We start from the raw sequence: 23,276 nt of genomic DNA, 5'->3' as shown, positions 1-23,276 counted from the left end.
TTATATGCTACTACTTTTGTTGTTTTTTTTCAATAAAACACTAATCTTTTTCAACACGTTTCATTATTCTTCTTGGGAAAGTCATCAACCGTGCTTTCAAATAACAATGAATACATCCAAGTGTGTAATCTAAAGTACCTGTTCTCTGCGCATATTTCCCATTATTTCCAGTTGAAAGCATAGTTGCAGCTTCCTCAGCAGCCTTCCTCCACTGATCAAATTGTAGTTTTAACCTCCTCAACTCTGTTTTGATCTCAGAGTTGGCATTTTATGATGCATCCAACTGCTCGGTCACACATGTTGCCTTTCTAATACTATTATCCGCTTCCTCAGTCAAGTGTACTAACTTCACCAGTGCCTCTTTTTCTGCAGTTCTCGCGGCTTCTACCAAGGCAAGAGCTGAATAATTTGCTTTGCTACCCTCAGTTTCCCTTTTCTTCATTTCAGACTTCAGTATCTCATTTTCCTCCTTTATACTTTGCAAATCCGTCTTTGTCGAGTAAACTTGCTCTCAATATTCCCAAGGTTGAATCTGATTCCTTCAGTACAACATCTAATGTACTGAAATGCTTCTTACTGTAGCTTCTTTGCTTATTATTTCTCCTTAAAATCTTCCAAGTCAACTTTTGTAGCCTCTAACTTTGCCTCCCATTCAACCTCTTCCTGTATTGATTTAGATTTTGATTGTTCCACTAGCTCATAATCACTTCTAATCTGTAAAGTGCTATGGATATACTCTTCCTGATATCTTGTCTCCGAAATCTCTAATGCAACTCTTAGCTGAATTACCTCAACTTGTAGATTACTCAGCTCGGTTTTGAGTTCCTCAGCTTCCAGATTAACTCAGTTTTCTTGTGTAGAGCTCACGTTCTTGATATCTTGAGCAATTTGAAGTTCACTGACAAGTTCCTCCAATGTAGCTACTTGGTCATTTGATTGTTCTAACTCCAACGATAATGATTTGTATTAGAAATTAGAGTACCCTCAGTTTTCTTTGCTATTTCCAACTGTATCTGAGCTTTACTCTCTTCTTCAAGCGCACAAGCCTCAAATTCCTTGCTATCATTAAGTTGTTTCTTATTTTTTCAACCAATGTAAGTGTTTCCGTAAGTTCTAACCTTAAGATTTGTACCTTAGCGTAATCTGATTCAACATGTCAAACTTGATTGGCTTCAGAATCAGCCACGTGGTCCAGCTGAACTTTAAGCTTCTGGATTTAATTCATAGCAGAACCTAAAGCAGCAGAGTCAAATTTATGCTGCTTCTTGACAACCTCAATTTCAGATTCCCATGCTCTATATTGATCCTATGATAGCTTGCGTAGCTCAAGGATTCAAGCTTCCTCAAAATCCGAGAGTTCAAGTAGTTGTTTCTCAGGGTCCTCAAGTTGCTTTGACATAAATGTTAGCTGCTTCTTTGCTTCCTCTGCCTCTAGTTGAGCCCGTCTTTTTAATGATTCAAATGAATTAAGTTGATCCTTTACCTTCTTCAGCTCATCTTGAAGTTGAGAAATCTGAGTTTCTAAGTCAGAATCTTAGGTCGAATGCTTCTTTTGTTATACAAATATAAGCAATGAGTAATTTAGTAACATTTTGAGGACCTTTAAGCAGTAAGAGAGCAACAAAGAAATAATAAAAGGGCAAACCGATGCACAAAGCATGCCGAGTTAGCATGGTCCGCAGATAAGAATAGAAAGATAATATAATGCTGTAGATTATGGAATTTAAGTTTTATAAATATAATAAGTTCCAACAAGTACTGCAACAAGTGCCTCAAACTATGTACTCAGACGCGAAACTAAAAAAAGAAATCAAAAGGGAACAAAAAGAGTATCCGATTTAGTAACCGTGCTATATATCTTCCACAAGAAGAGAGGCATGAATCACTCTACTTAGTGACACTTCCATAATTCATACACAACAAGAACAAACCATATTTAGTACAAAGACGTGAAAGTGTTTTTTACACTCGCTAGGAGAAATAACTATATTAAATGGTCATTTCGCGAGATAAAAGAGTTCAAGCATAATTGAACATGATAGTACAAGATTAGTAGGATAAAAGTTGTAATAAAATGATATAAAATTAATAGACTTGTTCTAGTTGCAGAAAGTTTTATTAAAAGTTTTCAAGTTTCTTTACCTCTAAAGCTGGACTACGTAGAGAACGACGAACAACAACTTTACGACTCCTCTCTTTAGGTGTCCTGGTAGCAACATTGGATCCTAGTCATTTGAGTTGAGAAGATCCAAGGTAAGTGTTTCTTTCACAATTTCTTTTGATCCTATGTTTTTTAGGATTCAAACTCGCATACTTGTACATCAAATGTACTGATGCCAGATGGCCTGCATCATACTATGATGCAGACACATGTAATGAGAATCTACATCCAGCGCCTCATTAATCCAGCTTGAGCACTCAGAATCTTTTGGTGAGCCTCATTGCCTTCCAAAGGACCCTTTTATATTTCATTAGGATTTTGTGGCGATTGTCCCAACATTCACTCAGTTGTTTAGAGGCTTCGTAGACAGTTTGTAGTTCATTTGTCTTTACATTATTATTTTATGTTAAAGTCTTGGGTTGCCATTTTTGGCAAAGTTGAATGTCATTTCTTTTAACATTCGAAGTTATATTTTCTAGTTATTTGAGTAAGTCCTTTGAACATTGTAATAATGTTAGAATATTATACTAAGTTATGTTAGCCAGACCAAGGGTTCCATCGAGGCCAACAATATTCTTCGAGTATTGTTCACGTCTGTGGCGTAGACTCAGGGCATGAAAAACTTGGTATCAGAGCACAAAGTTTAAGAGTCCTAGAGAGTCTATGAATCTGTGTCTGTAGATTCCTAGTAAATGGTTTGAAGCGTGCCACATATATAATTAGGAGGCTACAACATTCAGGAACTTATTTAATTCGTTCATATTCCTTTCATGCGTTAGAGTTTGATTTTTAAAAAAAGTTTCTATCTAATTTGTGCTTGCGCGTGTTTTCAAATATCCATGCCTCCACGAAGAGAAGAAAGAGGTTATCTAGCTACGAGGAATGTAGAGGAAAAAGGGGTACCTAATACACATGAATTGCAAACTCAAGAGGAGGTTGCCAATGTTGAGTTTCGTGAGGCTATATGGATGCTCAGTCAAGTTGTCACCAACCAGGTTAGGGAGCAAAGAGGAGATCAATAAGAGGAGGCTAACACTTTAAGGATTCTTGATTTCTTAAGGATGAATTCCCTAAGTTTCACTAGTTCGAGCACTACATACGACCTAAAAAAACTTCATTGAGGAACTGAAAAAAGTGTTTAATATGATGCATGTTGTTGATACTGCGAGAGTTGAGTTAACTGCATATCATATTAAGGGTGTTTCTAGAATGTGGTTTGATTAGCAGAAAGAGGGTAGAGATTAGGATACACCACCTGTGAGTTGGACCTATTTTGAGAAGGACTTTTTGGGGCATTTATTTTCCCGAGAACTAAAAGAGGTCAACATACACGAGTTCCTCACACTTAAGAAGTATTCATTAAGTGTGCATGAGTATGGTTTGAAGTTCACCAAACTACCTCATTATGATCCGAAAATGGTTAATGACATTAGAAGCAAGATGAGTTTACTTGTCGCTAGGTTGGGCAATCTATCAAGAAAATAGTGTAGGGCAACAATGTTGTTAGGTGACATGGACATATCCAAATTGATAGTTTATGTGCAGCAGGTTGAGAAAGAGAAGTTGAGATACAGGAAAGAGTTCAGAAAAAATAAAGCAAAGACAGGGAATGAGTCCGGGCAGCAGAAAGGTTGTGTAAATTGTTCTTCCTTTCAGAAGCAAAAAGGACCTACACCATCATTTGCTAGTGAATCTTCACCCAGAAAAAAAGTGAGTATAATGGCCAAAATTCATAGAACATCAGAGCTAGACTAGCACAGTCCCAAGGTAGTGTAACACAAAGAGGTAGCTGGGCTCCTGCATGTGTTAGGTTTGGTAGAACCCACCCATATAAGTGTCATGACGGACAGAAAGGTTGTCTCAAGTGTGGGAAATAGGGTCACTTCATGAAAGAGTGTCCTAAGAACAAGAAAGAAAGTGGATATATTGAAAATAGAGCCAAATCTTCATCAGTTGCTCCACTAGACAAGTCTGCACCTAGAAGAGCTACTTCTAGTACTGGAGGAGTAGAAAATTTCCTCTATGTAACCACGAGTTGCCAAGTGCAAGAAAACTCTCTAGATGTTGTCACTGGTATGATCGAAGTCTTTGATTTTTGATGTTTATGCTTTGCTAGACCCAGGAGCAAGTTTATCTTTTGTGACCCCTTATGTTGCAAATAAGTTTGATATTGTTTGTTAGAAACTTTGTGAACCCTTTTATGTTTCTACACCTGTTGTGAGTCTATTCTAGCCGAAAGAGTTTATCGTGATTGTGTCATTTCCATAAATTACAATGACACTATGATTTATTTGGTTGAGTTATACATGGTAGATTTTGATGTCATATTAGGTATGGACTGACTTTATGCCTGTTATGCTTCTATAGATTGTAGAACTTGAGCTCTAAAGTTTCAGATTCCTAATGAACTAGTCTTATAGTGGGAAAGCAATTCGTAGTGCGTAAATGTCATTTCATTTCATACCTTTAGGCAAGAATCTTAGTTTAACAAGGTTGTATCTATCACTTAGTCCGAGTTAATGACTCAAGTGTTGAGGTACCTTCTATTCAGTTAGTTCCAATCGTAAAAGAGTTTCCAGAATTTTTTTGTTGATGACCCATCCGGAGTCCCTCCTAAGAGATAAATAGACTTTGGCATAGACATCATTAAAGATACTCCTCCTATCTCTATTTCCGCCATACAGAATGACACAACAGAGTTAAAAGCGTTAAAAAAAGCAGTTGAATGATTTTTTAGAGAAAGGTTTCATTCGACCAAGTGGCATTCCTTGGGTCACTCCGGTCTTATTTGTGAGGAACAATGATGGTTCTCTTAGCATGTGTATAGATTACCGTCAGTTGAACAAAGTTACCATCAAGAATAAATATCCTCCTTCAAGGATAAATGATATATTTGATCAACTTCAGGGTGCCACCTCTTTTTCTAAGATAGATCTCTCTGTCAAGAGTAAGAGAATGTGATATTCCAAATACCACTTTCAGAACTAGATATGGACATTATGAGTGTTTTTGTCATTTCTTTTGGTTTGACCAATGCACCAGCAAATTTCATGGACCTTATGGACAAAGTATTCAAACCTTATTTAGATTTGTTTGTTATCGTCTTCATTGATGACATACTAATCTATTCAAGGAATGAAAAAGATCATGCTAGTCACCTCAGGAAAGTCTGTTAGACTTTGAAAAGGGGATATGGTGTATTAAGATATCAAGGTTGATTGTGTGTACCTATGGTGATGGACTCTAAGAGAGGGTCATGGAAGAAGCTCATAACTCAAGATATTCCATTCATACAGGTTCCACTAAGTTTTATTGGTATTTGAGAGAAGTGTGTTGGTAAAATGACATGGAGAAGGGCATCACAGAGTTTGTTGTTAAGTGTACAAATTTCCAACAAGTGGAAGTAGAGCACCAAAGGCCCGAGGTTTGGATCCTAACATAGAACTTCCATAGTGGAAGTAGGAATGATTAATATGGACTTCATCACACGTCTACCAAGGTCTCGCAGGCAGCATGATTCTATTTGAGTTATTGTCGACAGAATGACAAAATTAGCCCATTTTCTGCCTGTTAAGATTACTAATTCAACAGAAGATTATGCTAGTTTGTATATCCAAGAGATGTTAAGACTTCATGGAGTTTCAGTCTCTATTATTTCATATAGAATAGCAGAATTTACTGCACATTCTAGAAATTCCAGAAAGCCTTCGATTCAACACTTTAGTAAATCCTTTAATCCTCAGAAAAATGGAAAATCTGAGCGTACCATTAAAAAATAATAAGATATGTTGATGGCATGAGTGATCGATTTCAAACGTAATCGGGACGATCACCTACCTTTAATTGAGTTTGCCTGCACTAATAGTTATCACTCAGCATCTAAATGGCTCCATATGAATCTCTTTATGGGAAAATATGCAGATCTCCTATTAAAAGGTTTGAAATTGTTGAAGCAGGATTGATAGGACAATATTTACTTCAACAAGCTATGGAGAAGGTGAAGGTTATTCAAGAGAGGTTGAATGTCACATCCCGAGACCACACCCTAGAAGTTAGGGCACAATCTTGGATTGCAACCGGCGTACTCAACCTCTCGAAGGTCTCATACAAGCTTTTCATATCATTCATCACATATACATAATTAAAAGTAGTGCGAAATTAAAACTTTTCACAAAATAATACATAGTCTTTAAAAACCCTTTTATATAAAAGTAATAGGAAATACTAACTCTCAATCTCATCATCTTAAGACACAAGAGTACTTGGGACCCGTCCCATAGAAATAGAAAACATAGTACTATTAAGTCTATTACAATACTTCATAAATGAAACATAAAAGACATATATGCCCTCGAGTCAAATGAGAACATACTTCAACTTCACTTGAATGATCTTCTAATCCAAGTCTTATTCCCAAATGATCCTCACCTACCAAGAATTATATAGATAGATAAAATCATGGAATTAGTACAACCACATGTACTAAAGTATGGTTTAATGCATAAAAATCTTGAAAACGGTCATTTATTGGAAATATGCATCATTTCATTTGAATACCGTAATATCATCATAAGAACAACATTTATAAATTTAGAATCACATAATGAAACATTTAAAACCAATTATTATATTTTGGAACTCACTTTCCAGTAAGCTATATTCATTGTAACAATGAAGTACTTTGTCTTCCCTTTGTAACACTTCCTAGCATGTAGTCTTCTCACTAAAGCTATCCAAAGGCTTACTTAAGTCACACAAGAGATACCTCCCATACAGCCTCTCTAAATATGCCTAAACGATCCTCAAGATTACTCATAATGAGACACATACACACTTACAATACACTAACACATAAAACATACATAATATGACCATCTCCCCTACCAAGGCTATCAATAGACTTACTTAAGTACTCCTATAAGAGAACGCCCATACACCCTCTTCAAGGTTACCTATATAATCCTTAAGATTTCCTAAGTTTAGATTATGTCAAACATAACAACCAACTTCCCTAACTAGAGTCATTGTCAAGACTTCCATAGATAAGACATGGAAAGATCACCCTTTATGCCCTCTTCACACTGAATCCTTTAGTCACTTTAGATTAGGTAATCATTAATTTACATACTTTATATCATTAAGTCATTAGTTCATTAATTTATTACGACACATTCTTCACATAAAGGACATTCAAGCAATGGTCTTGGACAAGACCTCGGGACTCTTACTAACACCTTCAAAGACTGTTGTGCAATGTCTATACAGCGTACCATACCACGACCTAAACCTCATAGAACTTCTCTAATGCTAATAGGTTCCCTACATGATGAGAATAGACAATAACTGTCAAAGACCATGGTAGCGAAACATAGAATTCGGAGTGCTATCCTACTCCAATGAGGTTGTTCTACATGCCAATGGTAGAACTTAGACACATCCCATGTAGGCACATGATTAAGGAATATGAAGGGATTCTTTGTATTCTAGCCTCATTCTTTAACTAGAATTACTTTCATTACCATACTCACTCGGTGCTAGCATTTGTTCTCATAGAGTAATTTACATTAAGTTTCATACAAAAGGGTTTCATATCAAGTTCATAGCCCAATTACATTTACCCTACCAAAATGGTCCCCTAGGGCTGCCTTACAATGGCGAAAAGAAGTTCATAATGACTTTCCTAAGGATTTATATGATGCCCTTCCAGCCAACCAACCTTAAGTCCATCATTCATTACAAGAAGGATACCATTACGACTTTCTACTTAAAGATTTATAACCTTACCTCTAAGTTTAAGGTTTCACATAAACGACCCTCTTAACATAATTCTTGGTGTGTATTGGTTGCATTCATGCTATGCTTGGATTTATTGTAGCACCCGTCTAGTCAAATTTCAATTTCCAAATGACCCTATCCTAGTGTGGAAGGGGTGAAATTCTATGCATAGAGGTCAATTTTTTTCTTACATTAAATTGGAAAATTATTTCCAAGGGTGTATTTACCATAAAATTAGGCCGAAGGATGTAGATTGTGAAACTCCTTCTCTTGAGTCGTTCCTGGATTTACCCGGTATTCCTCACGAAAGAGCAATACACTTCGGAATTGACCTTCTTACACTAATACAATATATCTCTATTCTTTCTTATAAAATGGCTCCGACAGAACTTAAGGATTTGAAAGAGAAATTAAAAGATTTGTTGGAAAAAGATCTTATTTGACCGAGTATCTCTCCATGGGGCGCTCTAGATTTTTGTTAGAAAGAAAGTTGGATCCCTTCGTATGTGAATTCATTATGGAAATTGAAAAATATGGCAATTTAGAACAAGTATACCTTTCTGATAATAGATAGGTGATGGTTGGTCTTTGTATTTTTGTAATGTACGTTATTATTTGCTTTATTATATTGCATATATGTATGCGAGTGTTGCACTATTGGTTATCAAATGCGAATGATGTATGAAAAAAAAAGATTGTACGACATGAATCAACACATGATTGTATGATTATGTGTATGACCCCCAAAATGAGTTAGGGTGTATAGAGATTAACATGTTATTCATAAGGGTCTAAGATCCTATAACGGACTATAATATGGTATTTAGGTAGTGTGTAAAGTTTGAGGTGATTTGGAAGTCAAACATCAAGGGACGACCAAAATGTTCGAGGACTAGTCACCTATGTGCCTCATGTATCTATACGTGTTTATAATTGTATGAAATGAGTTGATTTAGTCTTAAAATTAGTTATATTGATGTTTATAGACATAATATGGAGTTTCATGAAGTTTGTAGGTCAAAAGTCAAAGAACGTCCAAGACATTCGAAAGTTAGCCCTTGAGTCGTCGAAGTGTGTCTTGATGGGGCCTAGCATGTTTGGACGTGTTACGTGTATTTGTTTTGGGTGAAACTGATATGGTATGCATACAAATTTTTAAGGTTTTTAATTAAGTTTGAACTTGCGGGTACAACTTCTAAAGAGCCCCACAAAAGGGCCCACAAGAAGGACCCAAGGCTGTTGAGACACTGCCTTGGCAGTGTCAATCGACAAGCTCAATGAACGTCCCACTGGTTGAATGATGCCCCGTCAATTGGGAGGCTTTGATTTTCAATTATACTGGGAAAGGCTTGATCACATGATATCCTCATACCTAATCTACGGAGGGAACAGATGGCCCGTCGATGGACAACACCCAGTCGATTGGGTCCGTCGATGAAGGCTGGTGCAACTACTGTCTGCGCACTGCCCACTTAAGGGTGAATGGTAAATTCAGACCACATACTAAACTGACCCCAATTGATTTATTTACCTATTTTTGGGTTTATATAAGTAATCTAAAACGTGACCAACCCATTCACAATCCCATGCTCCGAAATTAACCTTCCCTCCAAAATCAATTCTCCCTAGAAACATCCATTGTTGTTGAAGATCAAGAACAGTTTGTAGATTGGATTCTAATGGGTTATTAACCAATTTTTAGAGGTTTTAAACTAGACAAAGGTATGTTAATCCTTCATCTCCAAGTAACCTTTCACTTGGAGAGTTAATCTTAAGTTTTCAAAGAAGGTTTCGTGATCAAACTTCCACTTCTTCAATCTAGCCATGAGTTCTTTTTAAAAATATTTTAAATAGTTAAATCATTATGATTAAATGTTAATTTATTGGTTTTAAAGTGAGTTAAATCCAATTGCATGATGAACCCATGTCCCTTCCCAAAATCGATTTAGCCCTTGCATGGGCATTGTGATCATGGCTTGTTAATTGTTAAATTGTGATTCTCTTACATTGAATTGCTTATACCTACTCTTTTTATGTGTATTGGTGATGAAGGATCCATGTGGATTAATGTATAAAAATTTGAACATGCTTAGTCTAGAACTCGATATGTTCAATGTAACATGGGCATTTTAATAAATAAAAGAGGAATTTGATTATGTTGTGGTTCTTGTAGATACTTCCTAAGGTTAATATTATGATTGAATTGTAATTATAAATAATGTATGATCAAGGTGAAGAAGGATTAATATGAGTTAATCTAAGTTCTTCTAGTCTATCGATTAATAATACAAGGTATGTGATGTGATCTCGAATTGTGGTTAAATGAAGCATGATTCCTTTTCAGTAAAGATCTATTTACCTACTGCCCTAGATTTATACTATTAATTAAATATGATTTATGAGCCATGCAAGTGAAATTGATTAATGGTCTATGTTTTTCTATCTTCTAGTATGTTAATGTGTTGTACTAGTTGTAGCATGACTTTGTAGTAGCTTATACTTGAATTCATGTATGATTATGGTACTTTAACTACTGTCCTATACTTGAAGTATTTATGAAAGATTAGTAATGGTCAATGATGACCAAAGGTTAAAGGATTGCAGTTAATGAAGCCTTGTATGGCATTGTGTGGTATGGTCCCCTTATGGTGGCGGCGTTTACTTTATTTTCATTATATATGTGTTGACCATGGCCTTAAAGGCAAATTGATTAATATATGAGTGTGTGGTTATGATGATCATACTATGTGAAGCTTATGCCTACCTTCCTATTCTAGTTGTAATTTAGGTTGTATGACTATTGTATAAGCATGTGTATATCCATGTTAGGGTAAAGTGTAGGTGATGCCATTGATGAGTTAAAATTGTAAAAGGATCCCATAGCTATGTACCCCTAAGTGAATGCATGAATATCCAAAGCTAGGCATCTTAAGTGTAATATGAAGTTGACTTGTCTCCTATGCTAAATGTGTTGTGTCTTCTATACTTGAAAGTGTAATATGGTCTTAAGGAGGTGGATTCCTCAATGTATTGTTGATATCCATCATATGATCATGTTTACCAATGTACACACACCCTGACTTTACAGGCATTGCTTACAAATAGTATAAATCATGGTGTCTACCTATGAAAGGTAGTTCTCATATTCACTAGTATCTACTACTATTCATGTTAAGCTTATGTCTATGAAAGTATGATATGTGTTTCTTTATATAGGATGACTTGATAGGTGTACTTGTATGGGCAAGGCTATGAGACCCCTTGTCTATGCATTGCACATGTGTACCTTGAAAGGATAGTGCCTAGATTTGATTTCCATGTACATGAAAAATGAATGCATGGAAATGTTATGAATATGATTCATATGATATGATGATGTATAATGTGCATAGAGTCTTAGTAGGTTTATACGAAAGTATTGCTCATGTAGTTATACTTATAGACTCATGCATTGATATATGAACATGTGTGGTCTAAATGTGTCATGTGGAAGGGTTGCTCACATATATGTATGCACTCACACACATGAATGATGATATACTCAATAGAGAAGCCTTGGAACATGTGCTCAAGTGTATTCTTAACTAGATAGGTGCTTGAATATGCTATAAGCATATGAAGAACAAATATCCTAAGCCTATGTTTTATAAATTAATGTAATAAAGGATTTTCAATAAAGGGAACTTATCATAGTACTGAGTGAACTTGACAATGAGAGGTATTGACTTCCCTTGGAGGAAGATTCATCAATTTTTCCTTATAGAGTGTTGACTTCCCTTAGAGGAATACTCAACTATGGATCCACATGAGGTGGTTACTTCCTTTGAGGAAGGTTCACCCATGTTTTCTCAATAGAGGAGGCCCCAATTTCCCAATGGCATGTAGAGGGATTATACCTATCTCTTAGTTCCATAAACTATGCTTGCCACATAAGATCTAGCAAAGTGAATTCACTTAGGATTCTAGGATGAATGTTAATGTTCTACTTTGGCTAGTAAGACACCTTCCATTAGTGTAAGGCTCTACAACACCAAATTCCATGTTTAGAACCCATGGTCTTAGTGTTGTTTAAGGCTATAGTTTCCCTAAAGTAACATCGACAATGAAAGTAAATGACTAGGATCCTAACTAGAATGATTTACGGGAGGTTACTTAGGATAGGTGGAAGTAATAAACCCATCTAGACAATTCACAAGTGGCTCCTCAAGAAGTCCTAGGGAGGTAACCTAATATGTATGATTATGTTTATGTCCCTTATGCATGACACTGTAATAATTTTCTACTTGTTATGAAGATGTGCATGGAATAAGTCTATATGATGTGATCCTATCCTTATATGCACTATGTTAGTCTAAATGACTATATGATGAATGTCTTGTATTGACATAAATGAGGTTATCTTCACTTAATATGTTGATGTATGAATTGAATGTTAAGGTTTTTGGTCTCATGAAGGGTTGACTAAGTATGTGTGGGGTTATGTGGCTTCAAATGTGCACTGCACTAGTAGACTAAGATAGGGGTCATGAAAAAGGTCTTATAATGATGTATATGAAAAGAAGTAAATATACGTGTAAATTGATGTAGCTCACTGTAAAGCCAAATGAGCCTTGACTTAACTGTGTCTTTGATGGTTATACTTGTATGATGGTATGTGTTGGCTTGGGTGGGTTGTATGTATGGTTTTTTTTGTGGCCTTAAGGTGATGCATTTCACCAAGTATCACTAGAGGGTTACTTGGTAGGTTAATGAATAAAAGAGAAGACAGTTCGGGAAATTAGCTCACTGTAAAGTGACCTCAATTATGGCTTATCTATATATGATCTTGTGTAATGTTTGGACTTTGAATATGTTTATATGAATGTGAATGATATTAGTGCTATTGGATAAAGGTTTATAAAGATTTAATCAAAAAGGCATGAAGTATGATTTCAAGAAAATTTCCCTTTTAAATGCATGTTTTTTCATGGTTGCCATACTTAGTGCATTCTTGTACTAATCCCATTCTTCTCTACTTTTTATAAAAAGTGTAGGTTATGGATTCTTAAAGGATGTCTATATGGTTGAGGAGCCTGATATGTGATTCCCAAGCTCAAGTAAAGGAATCTTTAAGTCCAAGGATGTCCTAATGTTTAGTTACTATGAAGTTTCTTAAATATTGTATAGTTATGTATTATGTCTTAAGGGTCGTATCCCTAATGTACTCTAATGTTGATTGAGTCTAAGATGACAAAAAGACTTAAGGTATAAATATGTATTATGACTTATGTTTTATCTATATATGAGATGAAGTTTCTCGTAAATGATGTGCTATGAAATTTTTTAAATTTTTCACTAAATTCACTATGTCAATGCGATGAATGATAACTATGAGCTTGTATAAGACATCCGAGAGGTCAAGTACGCCATGTTACTTCTAGGGGTGCTTCCTAGATGTTACATTATGAGAATGTCCATTGTGGTTGTGATTGTGGATTGTCAAATGGATCAAGTGTTACGTGCCAACACACTAACTTAGATCGGGTGCCACATTTCGACGCATATATGGGATCGGGTGTCGCATTTGGCATACTAATTTGGATCGGGTACCACGTCTGGTACAATGACACTTTGGGTGTGGGTTCCATAAAAGGGACATTGACTTGTCATATATGTGTATTTACTTTATATTAGCAATGTTAAATGGTATATTACTCCTGAAATAACAATTGATATTGTAAATGTTCGGTATATGCATGTTGTCTGGTTGTGACTACTCATATATGTTGTGCTTACTAAATAGTTGTGTGATCTTACCAATACACTGTGGTTGTGTAAAGATACTACACTTTCTCTTTCTTTTTTGAGTATAGGGCATCTTCAAGAGGCTACTCACATATCACATCTGGGAGAGAGTGATCAATCAAATTCAAGGGTTAGCCAATTCTTGAAGGATGCCATGAGTTAGGCCCACAACTCCTTTCAACGAGCAAGCTGAGGAATTTGCAGTGAGAGGTCTTTATTGAGGAACAGGTAGAGAGAAATGGGAAGGGGTTGAGAAAGTCCGTGTATCACCCACTAAGGGAGGAGATCCGGTTGAGAATTCTTTTAGAAATGAGAATCCTCCTACTCATCATGAACAGATAAAAGAAAACGTTGAGCTTGAGAGTGATAAGGATATTTGAAGCAAGAAAGAGGTGCAAAGTGAGACTAAATATATTCATAGACTGAGTGTTTTCTTAACAGATTATGTTATTACCGACAGGATTGGTTGTTATTAGAGTTCTTCCAAGAGTTCAAGAAACTAAAACTCCCGCCAACCCCTTTATTACTATTAGTGTTGCCAAGATGGGTGGAACTGTAGGCTATGTTGCTTTTTTTTTACCACACTTTGTTAAATCCTATGATGACTGGTAACAAGTATAAAATGTTGATTACTTTTTTTAACTTAAAGTCATCGATCTTCCATGGTTCCGAGAGTAAGGATACCTATGAGTTCAAACATAGATTATTATGAGAGGCTGCATAAGTTAGGTATTGTACACCAACATGGAGCTGAGTTTTTGACTTTCCAACTTCAAGGCGATGCTAAATAGTGGTGGAGAGCATATATGGAATGTAGATTCTGAGTTATACCTTTACTCACTAAGATCTAGTTTCATGCTCTATTCTTTGAGAAGTATGCACCCCGGACCCTAAGAGATTGCAAGAAAGATGAATTCATGGCTTTAGAGCAGGGTGGTATGTGTGTAGCTGCTTTTGAGTCTAAGTTCCATGTTTTGTCGAGATATGTTGCGCATTTGGTGAATACTGAGAAAGATAGGATATGTCTATTCGTCAAACGACTAAACTCTCAGTTAAGATATTTTCTGTACACATGACTTATGCAGGGAAAAGAATTATTGAGTTAACAAATTTTGTGAAAAAAGTAGAAGGAGTGAGGTGCGATGGGAAGGTTAAGGCATTGTCTAAGAAATCTAGGATCACAAGTAAGTTTCAGGGTTCCTACCCAAGAGGTTCAGGGAGGCAAACACTATCAGCCCGAACATTTCACTCCGCAGTGCCCATTTTTATAGGTAATTACTCGGGAACTCCGCCCAAGAGTTTGATTAAGGATACCCAAGGAGCTGCCTTTTTGGTGGGAAACAGACCATATTTTTATCAATTTTTTTTACAATTTTGGAGAAACTCTACATAAGGGGAAAAGTTGGCTCATCCGCACATGTTGGACACTGTGCAACAATAGACTAGAGTAGTGGTACCAACGGTAAATGGTATGGCCAAAGACTTCCACAAGGTGGGCGAGAAGAAATTAGAAAGGTCGTGGAGGTCGGGGAAATGGTAATGCAGGAAAAGGTAATACACAGCCAGGAAGGAAAGTCACCCGTCAAAATGACAAGGCTCTATGTTACATATTTCCAGGCAAGAGCGAGGCAGAATCTTTTGACGCAGCGATCACAAGTACCATTCTTATCTCCTATGAAAAGGCTAATGTGTTATTTATCTAGTTTCTACTTATTCTTATGTGTCCGTTCAGTTTGATTATGGATTTTATATGATCTATGATATACTTGATTCCCCAGCCATGTTTCTAACCTAATTGGAGAGTGTTATAGTCACCCATGTTTATTGTTCTTCTTTTGTTATGTTTATGGGTTTCAAAACTTGGCTGATTTAGTGATATTGAATATGACAAACATTGATATAGTTATCGGCCTAACTTGGTTGTCCTCGTATTATATTGTGCATATTAATAATACCAAGTCACTGACTCTAAAAATTTTGATTAAGAAAAAATTTGAGTGGGAAGGGGTTTACAAGACTTAGCCAGCTAAGGTCATATCCTCTATTCGGGCTAAAAAATTAGTGAGGAAGTGTTGTTTGGCATATTTAGCTCATATTTGGTATTTTGAGGTTGAGTCACCCTCAACCAAGTCTATTTATTGAGTGACAGAATTTAGAGAAGTGCTTCCTATTAATTTTCCTTGTATGCTGCTAGATAGAGATATTGATTTCTGCATTGATTTGGAACCTGGTACCCAACCCATTTAAATGACTATGTATCTAATGGACGTGGTAGAATTGAGAGATCTTAAGGCTCAAATAAAATAACGCTATGATAATGTTTTTATCCATTCTAGGGCTTCCCCGTTAGGTGCAACTTTCTTGCTTGTAAAGAAAAAGGATGGTAGTATGAGGATGTGCATAGATCACTAGCAATTTAATAGGATCACCATTCAAAACAAGTACCCATTGCCTCTAATACATGATCTTTTTACTAGGGGAAAGGCGCGTGAGTTTTCTATAAGACGTCTAAGGTCTTGTTACCATCAGTCAAAGATTAGGACTCTGTATGTGCCTAAGATGTCATTTGGGACCCGTTATTGACCCGATGAGTTTATAGTTATGTCATTTGGGTTGACAAATGGGCCTTCAACATTCATGAGTTTCATGAATGGTGTGTTCAAACCAATTCTTGATTCATTCGTGATAGCATTTATAGATGAATTTTTTGTTTATTCAAAAAGTGAGAGGAGCATGCCTACCATCTTTGTATTGTTCTGGGTGTTCTAAGGAAACAAAAGTTATATGCGAAATTTTTGAAGTGCGAGTTTTTGTTGATTTTAGTTGGCTATTAGGCCATGTAATTTCGAGGGAAGGGGTAATAGTAGATACCCAAAATATTGAAGCGGTTATGAGTTGGTTCCGGCTAGATTTGTGACTGAAATTAGGAGTTTTGTTTTCTACTATCATCGATTTACAAAAAACTTTGATTCTATTGCAATGCATATGAAAATGTTAACCAAAAAGGAGGTGCCTTTGGAATGGCCAAAAAAAATTGATAAGAGATTTTAAAGGCTCAAGACTCTTCTGACTATATCACCTATTCTAGCAGTACTGGTAGAAGGTAAAGATTTTCTTATTTATTGTGATGCTTCACATTTGAGTTTCAGTGCTGTGTTAATGTGAGATAAGAAAACTACAACTTATGCCTCAGGACAGGTAAATGTGCATGAAAGGAATCACCCAACACTTGATTTAAACTTGACAGTGGTAGTGTTTGCTCTTAAGAGCTTATGACATTACCTCTATGAATTCACGTATGGGGTATTTTATTGAACGTCGTAGTCTGTAGAATGTGTGCACTCAAAAGATCTGAATTGTTGACAATGAAGGTGGATGGAGTTGCTCAAGTATTATGACTTATCCATCCAATATCATCCGGGTAAGGATAATGAAGTGCAGACGCACTAAGTCAAAAAGCAGTGTGTATAAGTGTTCTTGCTTGCTTGAGTGTATCCAAACGACCTTTGACTAACCAAATTAAAACCTTGGAATGTAGGTTCATGCAAATGGGCCTCTCAGAGAAAGTAAGGATGTTGGTTAGCATTGAGGTTAGGGCCAGATTCATTGAAAAGATTAAGGTAGAATAGTTTGAGGATGAAAATTTTGTGAACTTAAGAAGACACTATCTAACAAGGCTAAATATTTGATTTTAGATACAATGGTTGTTCTTAGCTTTAAATGAAGGTTTTGTATTCCTAGAATAGATGACTTGATTCAAAAATTGTTGATGGGCTACAACGATTCATGGTATTCCATGCATATGGGTGTGATAAAGATGTACCGACATTTGAAGTGAATTTATTTGTTTCCTGGCATGATACACGATATATCAGAGTTTCTGGCTAAGTTTCAAAATAGACAATAAGTAAAGTATGAACATCAAAGGCTGAAATGTTTTCTTCAAAGAATTCCAATTTTGGGATGGAAGTGGGAAATAATATTTATGGATTTTGTGGTTGGACTCCCCAAGACTTAAGGGAAGTTTAATTCCATTTCGGTGAGAAATTGACTAAGTCAACACATATTATTACAATAAGAATAGATTATAATGCCCAACCATTTGCTAACGTCTATTTGAAAGAGATAATGAGGCTACACGGGATGCCCCTTTCTATCATTTCAAACATGGTACTCACTTCAACAAAGTTTTGAGGAAATTACATGTTGAATTGGGCATAAAACTTAATTTTAGTACAACCTTCCATCCTGAGACGGACGGGTAGTCAGGAATAACTATTCAAGTGTTAGAGGACATGTTGAGTGAATATATGATTTACTTTGGAGAACATTAGGATAAGTTTCTACCTTTGTGTGAGTTCTACTATAACAAAAGTTACCACTCCAGCATTGATCACTTGAAGCAGTATATGGGAGGGAATGTTGATCCCCTATAGGATGTTCTAAGGATTGAGATGTGAAACCTTTGGGGGTTGATTTAGTGATGGAAGCTCAAGATAAAGTGAGGAGGATTCAAGCTAAGCTGTTATCAGCCCAAAGGATACAAAAAACTATGAAGACTATAAGGTATAAGACATGAGATTTAGAATGGTGAGAAAGTTTTTCTGAAAGTATCACCCACGAAAAAGGTTATGAGATTTTCCAAAAAGGGAAAGTTGAGTCATCGATACATTAGTCCATTTGAAATTCTTTAATGTGTAGGGACACTAGCATATAGATTGTCTTCACCACCTAGCCCGTCGGGAGTTCATCCGATATTTCATGTGTCCATGTTGAAGAGATATCATGATGACGGAGATTGTATCATTAAATGGGACTCAGCTTTGTTAGAGAAAGACCTCCAGTATGAAGAGTAATCAGTTACGAATCTTGATCTGATGTGCGGTAGTTGATGGGCAAAGAGATTAAGTCTGTGAAAGTTCAATGGAAGCATTACCCAGTTAAAAAAGCTACTCAAGAAACCTAAAAGGACATGTGAGACAAGTATCCCCACTTATTCTTCGATTCATGTTCTACTTCACTCTTACTTTAGCCTTATATTTCTATTTTATAACTCGGGGATGAGTGATGGGTTAATAGATATCTATTGTAACAACCTGATCTCGTCGTTATTGAAAACAACCGAAGATAAACTTTTGGCCAGAAAACTTTTTGGTAGTAATTTGGGAAATCCTAGACTAATCAAGATTTAGATGAAATTGGAGTCATTGAGGTCTAAGGAAATCTGGTAACAAATGAGAAATCTAATAATGAATTTTTGACTCTCTGTTCTATACCATTAAGTCGAATATAAATCCCAAAAATGACATTATTCTGCAATTTTCATTTTTGAGAGATAAAGATGAACCCAAGCAATTTCTTGGTAGTTTTCAGTACTTTGGTGCAAACTGTACGGATTCTACTCCCGTATTACTTCTTTTCAATCCGTAGAACTTAGAATTTTGATCATATATTGTTGGGGGAGGGTTTTGAATTGATTTGGAAGGTGGCCTAATTGCACATTAGGATCATGAGTTGGGTCTTAGGTTATTGGTTTTTTTATAATCTGGGTAAACTTAATTAGTGATCCTTGCATTGTATTAATTGTTTGTATACTTCGAACAATTGAAATAATCCAGAAAGGGAAGACTGAAGTGTCTTAGGAGGATTCAATCTTGGTTTCGAGGTAGGTGATAATTTGATTTCGTGTTTGGTTAATATATCTGATTAATTACTTAATAGTAATGCATGTATGTACGCGAATGTTGCACTAATGATCATCATATGCAAATAATGTATGAACAAATCATAGTACGCCATGCATCAACATTTGATTGTATGATTATAAGAATGTACATTGTGATTGTGATTATGACTTGTTGAATGAATTGGGCATTACATTTCAACACAGTAACTTGGATTGGGTGCCCATTGTGGCGCATATACGAGATCGGGTGTCACGTATGGCACACTAACAGGGATCGGGTACCATTTTCTGGTACTCTAACTGTTTGGATGTGGGTTCCATGAGAGGATCATTGACTTTTCATATATGCATATTTACTTGATATTAGAAACGTGAAATGGTATGTTGCTACTTAAATGATAATTGATATTGTATATGTTTGGTATATGCGTGCTTACTTGTTGTGACTACTCATATATGTTGTGCTTACTAGAATAGCAACTTGATTCTACTAGTATATTGTGGTTGTTTATTGAGAGTGCACTTGCTTTTTCTTTGTTGAGTATAGGGCATCTTCAAGCGTCTAGTGAGAGACCTCATCTAGGAGAAGAGTGATCAATTTAATTCAAGGGTGAACTAGTTCTTCCAGAATGCCATGATTTATTTATGTTTTCGTTCACTCTTTCAGACTCAGAACTTCTTGTTAGATATTCATATGTTTAATTGGGATATACCCATTTTATTAAGACTTGTAAACTTTAGATGTTTTGGTACATTGAATTTAGGTTCTAGGGGTTGTTCTTTTGCATTGGTTGGTTAATTTTATTTTAACCTTTGGAGTTTATGAAAATTCTATTTGATTATTATATTTAAACTTTCTTCCGTACCTTTAAAAGTTTAGTTCTTTGGTTGGATGATTAGTATTAATTATTCTCCCACCAAGGATTAACGTGTGTGTCAATCATGATGATCTGGGTCGTGGCAATAAAGAAGTAATCAAATGGACCAAACTACTTTTCATATGACCAACCCTGGATATGTTATAAATAAAGGTGAAGATACATGATTTTTCACATAAATATTCACATCACAATATTATATTCATAAAAAAAGAGGTTATCTTATTTGTCAAAGATGTGCCAAGAATATTGGTTTGTTTTCTCAATAAATTTTGTTGTTATTATTAGGTAGAATTAAAGGTCATGTTACTGTTTGATTTTTTTGTTCATATCAAAGCCCCGATTTTTGTATTTAATATTCTATTTATCATTATAATATTTTTTATATTTTTGAATTTTTTATATATAAAAGTTTTTCATTTTTAAAAATATATATCTGGATAATTTTATTTTCTTTATTTAAAATGTAAAATGAAAAAAATATCATTTTTATTAAATAAGGAGTGAATGAAAGGGTAGAAAACACCCTGTGTTCACTTCAGGTAAAAAGAAGTTACCCGATTTGACGAATTTTGTAGGTTGAATAGTGGGAGTAGATAAAATATTGAATGCTTTTTGACTTTAATGAAAATTCGATACCGTTTGATATATGTAATCATGTTATCAATTTGGCTACTAAAGAAGATTACATAGAAATAACTATGTTTTTAACACCTATTGTGTCCTGGTTGTTTATTCTTTCTCATTTTTTAAATGGTTGAACAAGGATGGATTCAAAGTACTCCAAGTCTTTGAGTCCTTCTATCTTCATTTTTATGACTTTAATCAAGGTATGCACGAATTCTATCAAGGGGATCCAATCACCCAATGAGTACCCACAATTTCTTCAACAATTCAATCCAATTTCTCAAAATTTGATTAGGTTTTCATTCCATTTCTCATGGATTCTACTTTTATTGATTTTATTGCTTGATTATGATATGATGATTTGGACTTAATTACATACTTTTTTTTAAAAAAAATCATGCAAACTCTTGCATTGATCTATGAATTTTTAAAATGAACCTAACCTATATGAATTTATGAAGAGACTTGAATCTATAAATATAATTTTATGAAATCGTGCACGTGTTCATGAAATCAATGTGCACGACTTCAGTAAGCTTATCTATATCTATCTAACTATACAACCTTTAAAACATGAATTCCTAAACTGAATGTTGAATTATTATAATACCCCTAATTAAAAATACTTAATTTATTTTATTTTTAAGTTAAATTATTTATATTATATTAAAGTAGATACCTTTTCATATTAAAGGGTTATGATTTTCTCAAAGAGATGTAACTTTTCAAAGGGTTGTAACTTTTTTGACGGGTTTTGACATTTTCGATGAGTTGTGTCTTTTTCGAAAAGGTTGTAATTTTTTCAAATTGTTGTGACTTTTTTGAAAGGTCGTGCCTTTTTTGATGAGTTATGAATTTCCTGATGTGTTGTGTCTTTCCCGATGAGTTCTGACTTTAGCAAAGATTGTGATTTTTCTGATTAGCAGTGACTTTTTCAGAAGGTTTTAATTTTCTGATAAGGAATAATTAGCACCTATTAATACTACTATTTGTTATCTATAAATAGATAATTTCCTCTTTTAATTAACAATTTTTAAAAGTTGTCTACTCTTCTTCTTTTCTTAAAATCTCAAGGTTATTGCAACAATTGATCAATTGATTAAGTTTAGTATTCAGCGAAATTGGAGGTACCACATAAGAAAGAGTTGGTGAGAGAATTGTAGCAAATCATTCATAAATTAGCACTCATATATTTTAATACAATTTTCATGAGGTAACATATATATATATATATATATATATATATATATATATATATATATCACCCTCAAATGAACCAATTTCTTTCTGAAATTTCTAATTCAACGAGCATCAACATAATCCATTGAATACTTAGTTTTGATGTAAATTCACTATTTCAAAAATAAATTTAATTTTACTTATAATATGATAATATGACATGAAGATAATTATTTTTAATAGATATGTAATTAAAAATGAATGAAGAAAGTTAAGTGTAACATTCTAGTAGAAAGTTGAGAAAAATAAGAAGAAAATTAAATAAACTATATCGAAATATAAACAACTCAATATCACAAAAACTGATAAAATAAAATTAGATCAATTAATAGATAATATATCTAAAATAGAATATAAATATATTCAATATTTGAAGATACAATAAATAACGAGAATAACAAATACAAAGAAAACTTACTAAAATAATTATAGCGAAAATACAAGAATTAGGACATAGTAAAATAGACTTAATAATAATATATTTGCAAGAATTTATAAAAAATCTATAACAGCACAGAGAAAAACTATTTTTTATCTAGAAATACAAATAGAAAGTTTAGAATATAAACTTCAATACAATCTATACATGAATAAGGAAGAATACGCGATAGATTATAAAACATATGAAAACTATGATGGATTAAAAATAAAAATAATATTTTCTAATCTAGGAAGAAGATATAAGAAAATAGGTGACAATCTAAATTTAATGTTAGAAAAATAAACGGTAAAATTAGAAGATAGTTTAATTGCTATGATAAGAATAACAAAAGAAAATGAAGAAATAGATAGAAAAACAAAACTCGAAAAAATAAAACAAGCAAAAAGGAAAGTACAACAATTAGAAGAAGTAAAAAAATTCTAAAATAATAGAGCTAGAAAAAGAGCTAGCAATATTAAAAGAAATGTATGAAATTAAACAAACAAAAAAAGAACAAAAAATAAAAATAGCAATTGAGATAATTAAATTCAAAGAAAAATTACAATTAGAAGACGAATTAGAAAAAAATAGCAAAGATAATCTACCCGAAATAAGAATTGATGAAATAAACAACGATGATCTAGAATAATATTCTGAAACAAGCGAAACATATACGAAAATTTTAGCAAATATAGATAATGCAAG

General features: G+C 34.5%; 1 pseudogene; it reads right to left on the bottom strand.

The window, feature by feature from the left end:
- On the bottom strand, window positions 1-5,213 carry LOC101245300 (interactor of constitutive active ROPs 2, chloroplastic-like; annotated as a pseudogene).
- Window positions 5,214-23,276: the final 18,063 nt, after the last annotated feature.

This window comes from Solanum lycopersicum, chromosome 10 (genome assembly GCF_036512215.1).
Source record: "Solanum lycopersicum chromosome 10, SLM_r2.1".
Lineage (NCBI taxonomy): Eukaryota > Viridiplantae > Streptophyta > Magnoliopsida > Solanales > Solanaceae > Solanum > Solanum lycopersicum.
Note: the sequence above shows the minus strand (reverse complement) of the source record. Positions and strands in the feature narration are given on the sequence as shown.